Raw genomic sequence first — 11,754 nt, forward strand, 5'->3', positions numbered from 1 at the left:
TTTGTAATTTTAATATTTAAAGTTATTCTAATTTAGCTCTTACAGATTATGTAGCAGGAAACTTTTCTATATATAAACATGTCAAACCTTCTGATACGTTTTTTCAGATAGATTTTTAGAAGTAATAGTACAGACCAAAAGATTTGCTTTCATTAAGGCTTTAAAGAATGTTGCTATTTTCCAGAAAAGCATGATGATAATTTATACTAGTAGCTATCATATTGCTCTTGTGACCTCACTCCACTAGTTATGTTATAATTATTTTTATCATTGCTAATTTGACAGCTGAAAACTGTTATCTCCTTGTATTCTTAATTTGCATATATTTGAATATAGAGATGGTAAACATTTTTTTTTCCTATGTTTATGGAAATCTTTGGTAATCTTTCTTGGTAATCTTTATTTAATGGATTGTCTGTTTCTCAAGGAAGAGTTAAAGGTCCTCACTTAACTACAGAACATGGAGAGATTTTGAAATTCCCCCAGGACATCAAAATCTTCTCTTTCCTCTAACCTCTCAAGTCTAACTAAAGTGTGCACATAGGTTCCAGTCAGCTATACCAAGGTTACAACTTAAGGGAGGGGTCTCCAATCCAGCATATTTGTTCTCAGGGTCAAAGAAGACAGGAGGGAATCAACTTTGTTGTCAGTATCCTTCCCTTGACCTCATGTTGCCATAGGCAGGAAAGAAGTCCCCCTTTCCAGCTCTGTGTGGGGCTCCATCCCCTCTTCTGGGGCACTCCCAGTTTCCTGCAACCATCTAGGAGATAGATCAATACCTTCATCCCTCTAACCCTGTCTGCTGCCATCCTCTACCCCTACCAAGAAACCCAACTTTCAACATTTCAGACTCTGGCCCACCAACATCCCCAAATCTGGGTGTATCCCCCACCCTCTCTCAATCCCTGACACCTTTCCGCTGTGCCCTCTGAAACTCAGAATCCCTCGTCACCTACGTCTCGATTATTTTCAGGTCCTTCTCTGAATGCCTCGAGTCCATTTTGTTCTTTCTGTCTCAGGGAGAACACTGCTTCTCTCCAGCAGCTTTCTCCGCTGGTGGCTTGTCTGTCTCTCACCCACTTCTTCATCCTGGGCTCGGATGTGTGTTCATGTCCTCCTTGCCCCTGCAGCTCTTCTTGGAACATAGTCCTCCGTATGCTGTAAAAGCCTTTAGCTGTGAAGCTCGTGAAAACTCCATTACCAGCCCTCATGGTTAAGGTCACTTACACATCGCTCTCATCCCCTGACTGTTTTCAGCTCATGGCTCATGCTTATTCTGTCAACCACTAGTCACAGGATGATTTTTGACTATTTTCAGTAGCCTCAGTTCTGACTCTTCCAACCTTGATGTCTCAGACCCTGATCTCCTCTGTTCTAGTGACCTTGAACTTCACCCAACCTCAGTCACTTTCTCAGATAGTTATGCCTTATATTTTGACTTTACCAATAACCACACTCCCTCCATATCCTCGGTTTCAAGCCTCTCTGATTTCCACATTCTGTCTTTTGAGCTCATTCCATCTAAGCACCCTGACTCTCAATTCTTTGATCCTACTGGGACCTTCAGTCCATTGAACCTATTAAATTTTCCCAGCAACCTGTTCCTATAATGTCATTGGTTGCTTCCTTACCCAGATTAAATCCCATATTCTAATGTTATCATGCAGATGTCCTCAACCCTCTACTTGTTTCTACTCACTTGTTTATGTTAAAGTGTTAGTCGCTCAGTCATGTCTGACTCTTTGCAACCCCATGGACTGTAGCTTGCCAAGCTCCTCTGTCCATGGAATTTTTTAAGGCAAGAATACTGGAGTGGGTAGCTATTCCCTTCTCCTGGGGATCTTCCTGACCCAAGAATTGAACCCAGGTCTCTTAAGTCTCCTGCATCAGCAGGTGGATTCTTTACCACCTAAGCCACCACTTGTGTCTACTGCTTGGTAAAATCACAAACCTGGCAAAATTCAACCATCAGACTAATAATTAGCAGCATCTGCACAGTTGAATGAGCCTAGGAGGAAATGCACATCCGTGCTGGGTGATCTCACTTGGAACTTGTCAACACGTTCTGCTCAGTAGTTACATTTATGGTCCTTTAATTCTCCCTTTTCCTGGGACCATTGGTATCTTTTTGTTTCTACAAGCACTTAAAACATCTTCAATCTTAACTCATGACATTGATTCTTAATTTTCTGAGGAAATAGGAGCAATGAGAAAACAGCATCTACTTCATTTCATTTACTTTAATCTGTGCCTGGGCTTCCCTGGTAGCTCAGCTGGTTAAGAATCTGCCTGCAATGCGGGAGACCCTGGTTCAACTCCTGCGTCAGGAAGATCCCCTGGAGAAGGAACTAGCAGCCCACTCCAGTATTCTTGGGTTTCCCTGGTGGCTCAGGTGGTAAAAAGTCCACCCACAATGTGGAAGACCTGGGTTCAATCCCTGGGTTGGGAAGATCCCCTGGAGGAAGGCAGGGAAACACATTCCAGTATTCTTGGAGAATGCCCATGGACAGAGGAGCCTAGAGGGCTACAGTCCATGGGGTAACAAAGAGTCAGACACAACTGAGCGACTAAGCACAGCATAGCGAAATCTGTGCCTGCCTTCTCTGCCTTCACTCTTGTTACTATACTGGACAACTGCATTAATGAATCCCTTCCTCTAGACACACCCTATGCCATCTTATTTGATGGTTCCTTTCACTAAGAAGTGAAGTGTATTTTCTCACCTTTTGACTCTGGGCTTGACAGTGTAACTTGCTTTGGTTGATAGAATGAAGAAAAAGTGACAGGGCCAGTTCCAAACTAAGGTTGCAAGTGGCCTGAAATTTTTCCACTGGTGTTCGTATGCTTCAGCCATTACCATGGGCCTGGGCTCCAGAATGGGAAATGTCAGTCAGACCAGGGCCCAATCCATCAAGATGAGCTGAGTCACCAAACTCCAGCATAGAAATATTTTAAACTTGTAACTTATGTGCATCTCAGTTCAGTAGCTCAGTTGTGTCTGACTATTGCAACCCCATGAATCGCAGCACGCCAGGCCTCCCTGTCCACCACCAAATCCTGGAATTCACTCAAACTCATGTCCATCAAGTCGGTGATGCCATCCAGCCATCTCATCCTCTGTCGTCCCCTTCTCTTCCTGCACCCAATCCCTCCCAGCATCAGAGTCTTTTCCAATGAGTCAACTCTTTGCACGAGGTGGCCAAAATATTGGAGTTTCAGCTTCAGCATCAGTCCTTCCAGTGATATTCATGACTGATTTCCTTTAGGATGGACTGGTTGGATCTCCTTGCAGTCCAAGGGACTCTCAAGAGTCTTCTCCAACACCACACTTCAAAAACATCAATTCTTCGGTGCTCAGCCTTCTTCACAGTCCAACTCTCACCTCCATACATGACTACTGGAAAACGATAGCCTTGACTAGATGGACCTTTGTTGGCAAAGTAATGTCTCTGCGTTTCAATATGCTATCTAGGTTGGTCATAACTTTCCTTCCAAGGAGTAAGTGTCTTTTAATTTCATGGCTGCAATCACCATCTGCAGTGATTTTGGAGCCCCCCAAAATAAAGTCTGACACTGTTTCCCCATCTATTTCCCATAAAGTGATGGGACCAGATGCCATGATCTTCATTTTCTAAATGTTGAGCTTTAAGCCAACTTTTTCACTCTCCACTTTCACTTTCATCAAGAGGCTTTTTAGTTCCTCTTCACTTTCTTCCATAAGAGTGGTGTCATCTGCGTATCTGAGGTTATTTATATTTCTCCCTGCAATCTTGATTCCAGCTTATGCTTCTTCCAGCCCAGCATTTCTCATGATGTACTCTGCATATAAGTTAAATAAGCAGGGTGACAATATACAACCTTGACGTACTCCTTTTCCTATTTGGAACCAGTCTGTTGTTCCATGTCCAGTTCTAACTGTTGCTTCCTGACCTGCATACAGGTTTCTCAAGATGCAGGTCAGGTGGTGTGGTATTCCCATCTTTTTCAGAATTTTCCACAGTTTATTGTGATTCACACAGTCAATTGTGATCCACACAGTCAAAGGCTTTGGCATAGTCAATAAAGCAGAAATAGATGTTTTTCTGGAACTCTCTTGGTTTTTCCATGATCCAGCAGATGTTGGCAATTGGATCTCTGATTCCTCTGCCTTTTCTAAAACCAACTTGAACATCTGGAAGTTCACGGTTCACGTACTGCTGAAGCCTGGCTTGGAGAATTTTGAGCAGTACTTTACTAGTGTGTGAGATGAGTGCAATTGTGCAGTAGTTTGAGCATTCTTTGGCATTGTCTTTCTTTGGGATTGGAATGAAAACTGACCTTTTCCAGTCCTGTGGCCACTGCTGAGTTTTCCAAATTTGCTGGCATATTGAGGGCAGCACTTTCACAGCATCATCGTTCAGGATTTGAAACAGCTCAACTGGAATTCCATCACCTCCACTAGCTTTGTTCGTAGTCATGCTTTCTAGGGCCCACTTGACTTCACATTCCAGGATGTCTGGCTCTAGGTCAGTGATCACACCATCGTGATTATTTTGGTCATGAAGATCTTTTTTGTACATTTCTTCTGTGTATTCTTGCCACCTCTTTTTAATGTCTTCTGCTTCTGTTAGGTCCATACCATTTCTGTCCTTTATCGAGCCCATCTTTGCATGAAATCTTCCCTTGGTATCTCTAATTTTCTTGAAGAGATCTCTAGTCTTTTCCATTCTGTTGTTTTCCTCTATTTCTTTGCATTGATCGCTGAGAAAGGCTTTCTTATCTCTCCTTGCTATTCTTTGGAACTCTGCATTCAGATGCTTATATCTTTCCTTTTCTCCTTTGCTTTTCGCTTCTCTTCTTTTCACAGCTATTTGTAAGGCCTCCCCAGACAGCCATTTTGCTTTGTTGTATTTCTTTTCCATGGGGTCTAATACCAATAAATTGTATTCACCACTGAATACAGTTTTACTTTTTTTATTAAAAACATTTTTTGAGATCATCATCAATTCATATATAGTGATGAAAAATAACTCAGAGAGTTGCACATACCCTTTACCCAGTTCTTCCCAGTTGAAATACCTTGCAAAACTAAATTATAGTATCACAACTTGAATATTCATCCAATCAATGTACAGAACCATTTCCATCACCACAAGGATCACTCATCCTGCCCTCAATAGTGCATTCTTTTTCCTTCTTCAGTAGTATTCCATAATCTGGATGCATCTCAGTTTGTATAACCTGTTGCATATTGAGGACTCATGGGCTGTTTCCAGTTTGCAGCTGTTATGAACAAACCTACTGTAAACATTTTTGAATAGGATTTGGTGTGAACGCAACTTCATTTATCTGGGATAAATGCATAGGAGCGCAATTTGCTTGCTGTTGCAGTAATTGCATACTTAGTTTTTTAAAGAAACTTCTAAACTGTTTTACTGAGTGGCTACACCATTTTTAAAAAATTACTGGAGTATAGTTGATTTACAACACTGTTAGTTTCAGGTGTACAGCAGAGTGATTCAGTCTATCTAAATATATACAGATACACGTATATGGGCTTTCCAGGTGGTGCTAGTGGTAAAGAATTTGCCTGCGAAAGTAGGAGACACTAGAGAGCGGGGTTTGATTGCTGGGTTGGGAAGATTCCCTGGAGGAGGGCATTGCAACCCACCTCAGTGTTTTTGCCTGGAGAATCCCATGGACAGAGGAGCCTGGAGGGCTATAGTCCATAGGGTGTCAAAGAGTCAGACACACTGAAGCAACTTAGCATGCACACATACATGTATATGTGTACATATATAGGCCCACTATCATATGATCTGAATCTGTTCAGATCTGATCTTTAAAGTTGACAGAGATATATTTTTTCTTTGATAGCCAATAAAATAATAAATTCTAAAGTTAGGAGATCAGAATATTAACTGTTCTAAAATCACATCTCTTCAGATACAAATAATATTAGAGTCCCTGAGAAAGCAATGTCTATAGATCTTTACCTTTTACCTATCAACCAGTCATCGTCTGAGACAGATGATAAACACTCTAGGGAGTCTTCTAAATTAAAAAAAAAAAAAAATAGAGCTCTTAGGTTTGCTCTACATCTTAGTTCCATGAAACCAGCTATTCCCAGCAGAGTACATTGCTCCATTTCTGTCTCTTTCGTCTGACCCAAAGTGGGCTTAATACTGGAAATGGGGAAAATTAGAGGGTTATGGCAGAGAAGGCAATGGAACCCCACTCCAGTACTCTTGCCTGGAGAATCCCATGGACAGAGGAGCCCGGTGGGCTGCGGTCTGTGGGGTCGCTAAGAGTCGGACACGACTGAGCGACTTCACTCTCACTTTTCATTTTGATGCATTGGAGAAGGAAATGGCAACCCACTCCAGTGTTCTTGCCTGGAGAATCCCAGGGACGGCGGAGCCTGGTGGGCTGCCACCTATGGGGTTGCACAGAGTCAGACATGACTGAAGTGACTTAGCAGCAGCAGCAGCAGCAGCAGAGGGTTATGGGCTGGGTTGAGTTCTTACTTTAGGTCAGCCAAAATAAAGTTTTATTCTCAGGGATTCAGATCAGATCAGTTGTGTCCGACTCTTTGCAACCCCATGAATGGCAGCATTATCAGCATACAAAAACTCATGTAGGCATTGGTGGGATCAGTGGTTGAAACAAGATTACTTGGCTAAATCAAAGGTACACATTTTAAAACTAAGGTCATGGTATCTGATCCCATCACTTCATGGCAAATAGATGGGGGAAAAATGGAACAGTGGCAGGTTTTATTTTCTTGGGCTCCAAAATCACTGTGGATGCTGACTGCAGTCATCAAATTAAGACATTTGCTCCTTGGAAGAAAAGCTATGACAAACCTAGAGAGCATATTTGAAAACAGAGACATCTCTTTGCCAACAAAGGTCCATATAGTCAAAGCCATGATTTCTCCAGTAGTCATGTATGGATGTGAGAGTTGGACCATAAATAAGGCTGAGCACCAAAGAATTGATGCTTTTGAATTGTGGTGACTGAGAAGAATCTTGAGAGTCCCTTGGACAGTGAGGAGGTCAAACCAGCCAATCCTAAAGGAAATCAGCCCTGAGTATTCACGGTGGAGTCTGGTGGGCTGCCGTCTATGGGATCGCACAGAGTCGGATACAACTAAAGTGAGTTAGCATAGCATTTATTGGAAGGACTGATGCTGAAGCTCCAGTACGTTGGCCACCTGATGTGAAGAGCCAACTCATAGGAGAAGAACCTGATGCTGGGAAAGATTGAAGGCAAGAGGAGAAGGGGGCGAGAGAGGATGAGATGGTTGGATGGCATCACTGACTCAATGGACATGAGTTTGAGCAAACTCTGGGTGATAGTGAAGAACAAGGACGGCTGGTATGCTGCGTCTGTGGGGTTGTAAAGAGTTGGACATGACTGAGCGACTGAACAACAACCAAGGTGAAAAGAGAAGGCTCAGCCTCAAGATCTCTTGATTCTCTATTGTAAGTTGTGTGAGCAACTCAGCCTAACAAGTGAAACACGTCTAAGGGTGCCTTGAAAAACAGCTCAAAGGAAATCATGGGTTCAGATTCTCATTTATGCCACCTCACCTTCAGCCATCCTGCTGGCCAGTCATTATAAAAGCAAACTTAAGGATAAGAATAAATCTTAAAGAAGAAAGACTTTTACTTTTTTTACTCTTTAAAAACAATGACTCTATGGTAGATGGTTCAATGCAAATTCGAACTGAAATACTGAGAGTAAGGTAAGCGAGAAAATAAATGAATCAAGTTAGAGTTAAAAATAAAAAATTCAAATTCCAATAAAATTAAAAGATTGAAAGTTAAAAATAATAAGATAAAGTAGGTGAAATGTAAAATAGAAGATAAAGAGCGAGAAGCCAATGAGATAAAAGGTTAAACACTTGAAAGTCGAGAAAATAAAAAATTAAGATAAAAGGCTAAAGTCCAGGAGATGAAAAGTTAAATATGTAAAAGAAAAATGGATTAAGGATGGAGAATAGAATGAGGAACTTAAAATGTAAAGCTGAAAAATGTGAACCTGGGGCGGGGGGGAAGCATTAGGAGAAAAATGTTTTGAAAGGCAAATGGAAAAAAGGGCTTGAATATTAGAGAAACAGGCAATCTTAAAAAGCATGAGAAAATCCTCCATCGGTTGACTAGGAGCAAAAATTTGCTGTAACTGATTTCTTAGGGGTATTGTGGCTTTCCTCTTCCTGCAGTGAAATTTGTCCTTTGAAGTAGCACTTCCCCTCAGGAACCCTACATACAGAGAAGTTTTTCATCAAGTCACTTTCATGGTAGGGCCTGGGACTCATTTGTATAAATTAACAGTTGGATGGGGCCCCAGGCTGATACCAGCAGCATCCAGTTTGGCCTCTGAAAAATTCTAGGAGAAGAAAAATGTGGTATATAGAATCAATACTCATCACATTGTGAAATACAGAATCAATAATCATCACATACATTTGCTTTTTGTGTTAGCTTGGAAAGCACCTCCCTGTTTATGATTTCCTTTTGATGTTGATACTGGCTGGCTTCATGAGGTGGGTAGAGACCATTTACACCTTTAAGAAGAAACAGATTCCTAGAGACTAGAGGTTTACAGAGCTGACAAGCATGGAGCAGATAGCATTGCACTATGAGGAAAGAGCACTGAGCTTAGCCTAGTTCTGAAGCTGAGGAATAAAACCACAGGTTTACACACTCCTAAAACAGGAGGTAGAACCAAGGGTGAATAAGGGGAAGCCTTTCAGAATTTTTGCAGTGAAGCCCATTCGCTTGACCTAAGCTGAAGGACCTCTGTGAATTGCCTTAGTTGGAAGGAAGTCTCTGCAAGGGCCTCCATGCCCTTTGAATCTAATCCCTTTCCTGTTTTCTGCCTGCCCCACCATATGCGATCTCCTCCATAGCCATTTGTGCAGCCACCTTGTGACCTTGCCATGGCAGGTAAGAAATGAGAAATTTTGAGGACGGCTGCACTCCCTAGATTTTCATGGCCTTGGCATAAAAATATTTAGTGCAGGTGCTGTCTGACCAATGAACTGGTGAGGAAGGGTTGCAGAGAGCAGTGAGCCTCAAAATCACCTTTCTGTCTGCAAGGAGCTGCCCCAGCCTCGGGTGCCCTCATAGTCTGTAAATACCAAGGCCAGTAGAAGGAGTCATTGTTTCTGGTCATCATTAGAGAATTTCCACTTTGGGCAGGGGGCTCACTATAAAAAAAAGAGCGTTGTTTTTGGTTTTAATCTTTATTTCTGCTGACCTTTGAAGGGGAAGACTTTGTAACCAAAGATTAACATGAATTTGGACACCTCTTTGGCTTTGAAAGAACCATCACCGTCTGTTGATAAACCAGGATGTCTGATGTCTGATGAAAGGAGAGGGCAAGGACAACCCTTTCCTCTCTGCTCTCTGCTTCCTACAATTCTGAGTGTCCTTAATATGCTGACTTGATTTTCCCTGCTCTTGAGCTGTTGAAAGATAGAAGCAGCTAGGCGTGAAAGAGAAAAGTTAACAAGGGCAACAAAATAAAGAGAGCAAGGCATTATGGGTGATAGAGGAAGGCTCATAAGACATTTTTACAGAGAGAGCCAAAGAATAATAGGTAAACCGTGAATGCCATAGAAAAGCTGAAAAATTTCTTCTTTAACTCCTGTGTTGTGGATTCATGTTTCTTCTCTGCTCTGACTCTCACACCCCTTTCCCTCTCTTTCTTCTTTTTTAAAAATTTTTCTTGACTTTTCTTTTAAGTATATACCTTATACTTTAAGTATTGAAGTATATTTGATTTACAATATTGTGTTGGTCTTGGGTATAAAGCAAAGTGATTTGATTATATATATATATGTGTGTGTGTGACATATACATATGAATTATAGTTTATTATGGGTTAGCAACAAAGTTCATTTGGATGTTATGTGGTGGTTTAGTCACTAAGTCATGTCTGGCTCTTGCAGCCCTATGGACTGTAGCCTGCCAGACTCCTCTGTCCATGGGATTTCCCAGCCAAGAATACTGGGAGTGGGTTGCCATTTCCTTCTCCGGGGGAATCTTCCTGACCCATGAATCAGACCCTGGTCTCTTGCATTGCAGGCAGTCTACTGCACTGCAGGTGGATTCTTTACCAAGTGAGCCACCAAATCTAAATGAACGTTTTGGCCAACCCCGTGTAAGATATTGTATATGGTTCTCTGTTGTATACAGTAAATTCTTGTTGTTTATCTATTTTATGTATCAGTTAAGTTCAGTTGCTCAGTCATGTCCGACTGTTTGCGACCCCATGAATCGCAGCACGCCAGGCCTCCCTGTCCCTCACCAACTCCCGGAGTTCACCCAGACTCAGGTTCATCGAGTCAGTGATACCATCCAGCCATCTCATCCTCTGTCGTCCCCTTCTCCTCCTGCCCCCAATCCCTCCCAGCATCAGAGTCTTTTCCATTGAGTCAACTCTTCGCATGAGGTGGCCAAAGTACTGGAGTTTAAGCTTTAGCATCATTCTTTCCAAAGAACACCCAGGGCTGATCTCCTTCAGGATGGACTGGTTGGATCTCCTTGCAGTCCAAAGGACTCTCAAGAGTCTTCTCCAACACCACAGTTCAAAAGCATCAAGTCTTTGATGCTCAGCCTTCTTCACAGTCAACTCTCACATCCATACATGACCACTGGAAAAACCATAGCCTTGACTAGATGGACCTTTGTTGGCAAAGTAATGTCTCTGCTTTTGAATATGCTATCTAGGTTGGTCATAACTTTTCTTCCAAGGAGTAAGCGTCTTTTAATTTCATGGCTGCAGTCACCATCTACAGTGATTTTGGAGCCCCAAAAAATAAAGTCTGACACTGTTTCCACTGTTTCCCCATCTATTTCCCATGAAGTGATGGGACCGGATGCCATGATCTTTGTTTTCTGAATGTAGTTTGTTAATCCTGTATTCTCAATTTGTCCATCTTCCTCCTTCCCCTTTGGTAACTGTTTGTTTTGTATGTCTGTGACTCTGCTTCTGTTTTGTAAACAAGTTTATTTTTCTTATTTTTCAGATTTCACATATAATGATACCATATGATATTTGTTTTTGTCTGATTTACTTCACTTAATATGGTAATCTCCAGGTCCATCCATTTTCTTGACTTCTTAAAAAGCTGATCTCAAGGCTTCATTCTAGCATCTTCACCTCCAGGTTGAAGCAGCATGATGACCATCCATTCGTTTCTTTTTTGCTTGTCTAACAAATATTACTGAATTCCTGTTATGTGCCAGGCACTGTACTAGACACTGCTGTTGCTGCTAAGTCACTTCAGTCGTGTCTGACTCTGTGCGACCCCATACATGGCAGCCTACCAGGCTCCGCAGTTCCTGGGATTCTCCAGGCAAGAACACTGGAGTGGGTTGCCATTTCCTTCTCCAATGCATGAAAGTGAAAAGTGAAAGTGAAGTCGCTCAGTTGTGACTGACTCTTCATGACCCCATGGACTGCAGCCTACCAGGCTCCTCCATCCAGGCATTTTCCAGGCAAGAGTACTGGAGTGGGTTGCCATTGCCTTCTCCGGTACTAGGCACTAAGAGTGCTAATTATAGTAAAGGCTTATATTGAATATCTGCTATGTGCAGTAATATATTAAAAATATTGTAGAAAAGTAGCCTGCATATTCTGAAAGAAATGCTGACCCAAACCTGCTTCACTAAGACATTACTTCTTGGGCAAATTCACTTCAGATACCATCCCCCTTCCCTGGGCTTGTGGTTTTCATTTGCAGGAAGGGAAAGTGACTGA

The sequence above is a fragment of the Bos grunniens genome, chromosome 27, assembly GCF_055505025.1.
Source record: "Bos grunniens cultivar Pamir isolate PY7600 chromosome 27, Bosgru_T2T1.0, whole genome shotgun sequence".
Lineage (NCBI taxonomy): Eukaryota > Metazoa > Chordata > Mammalia > Artiodactyla > Bovidae > Bos > Bos grunniens.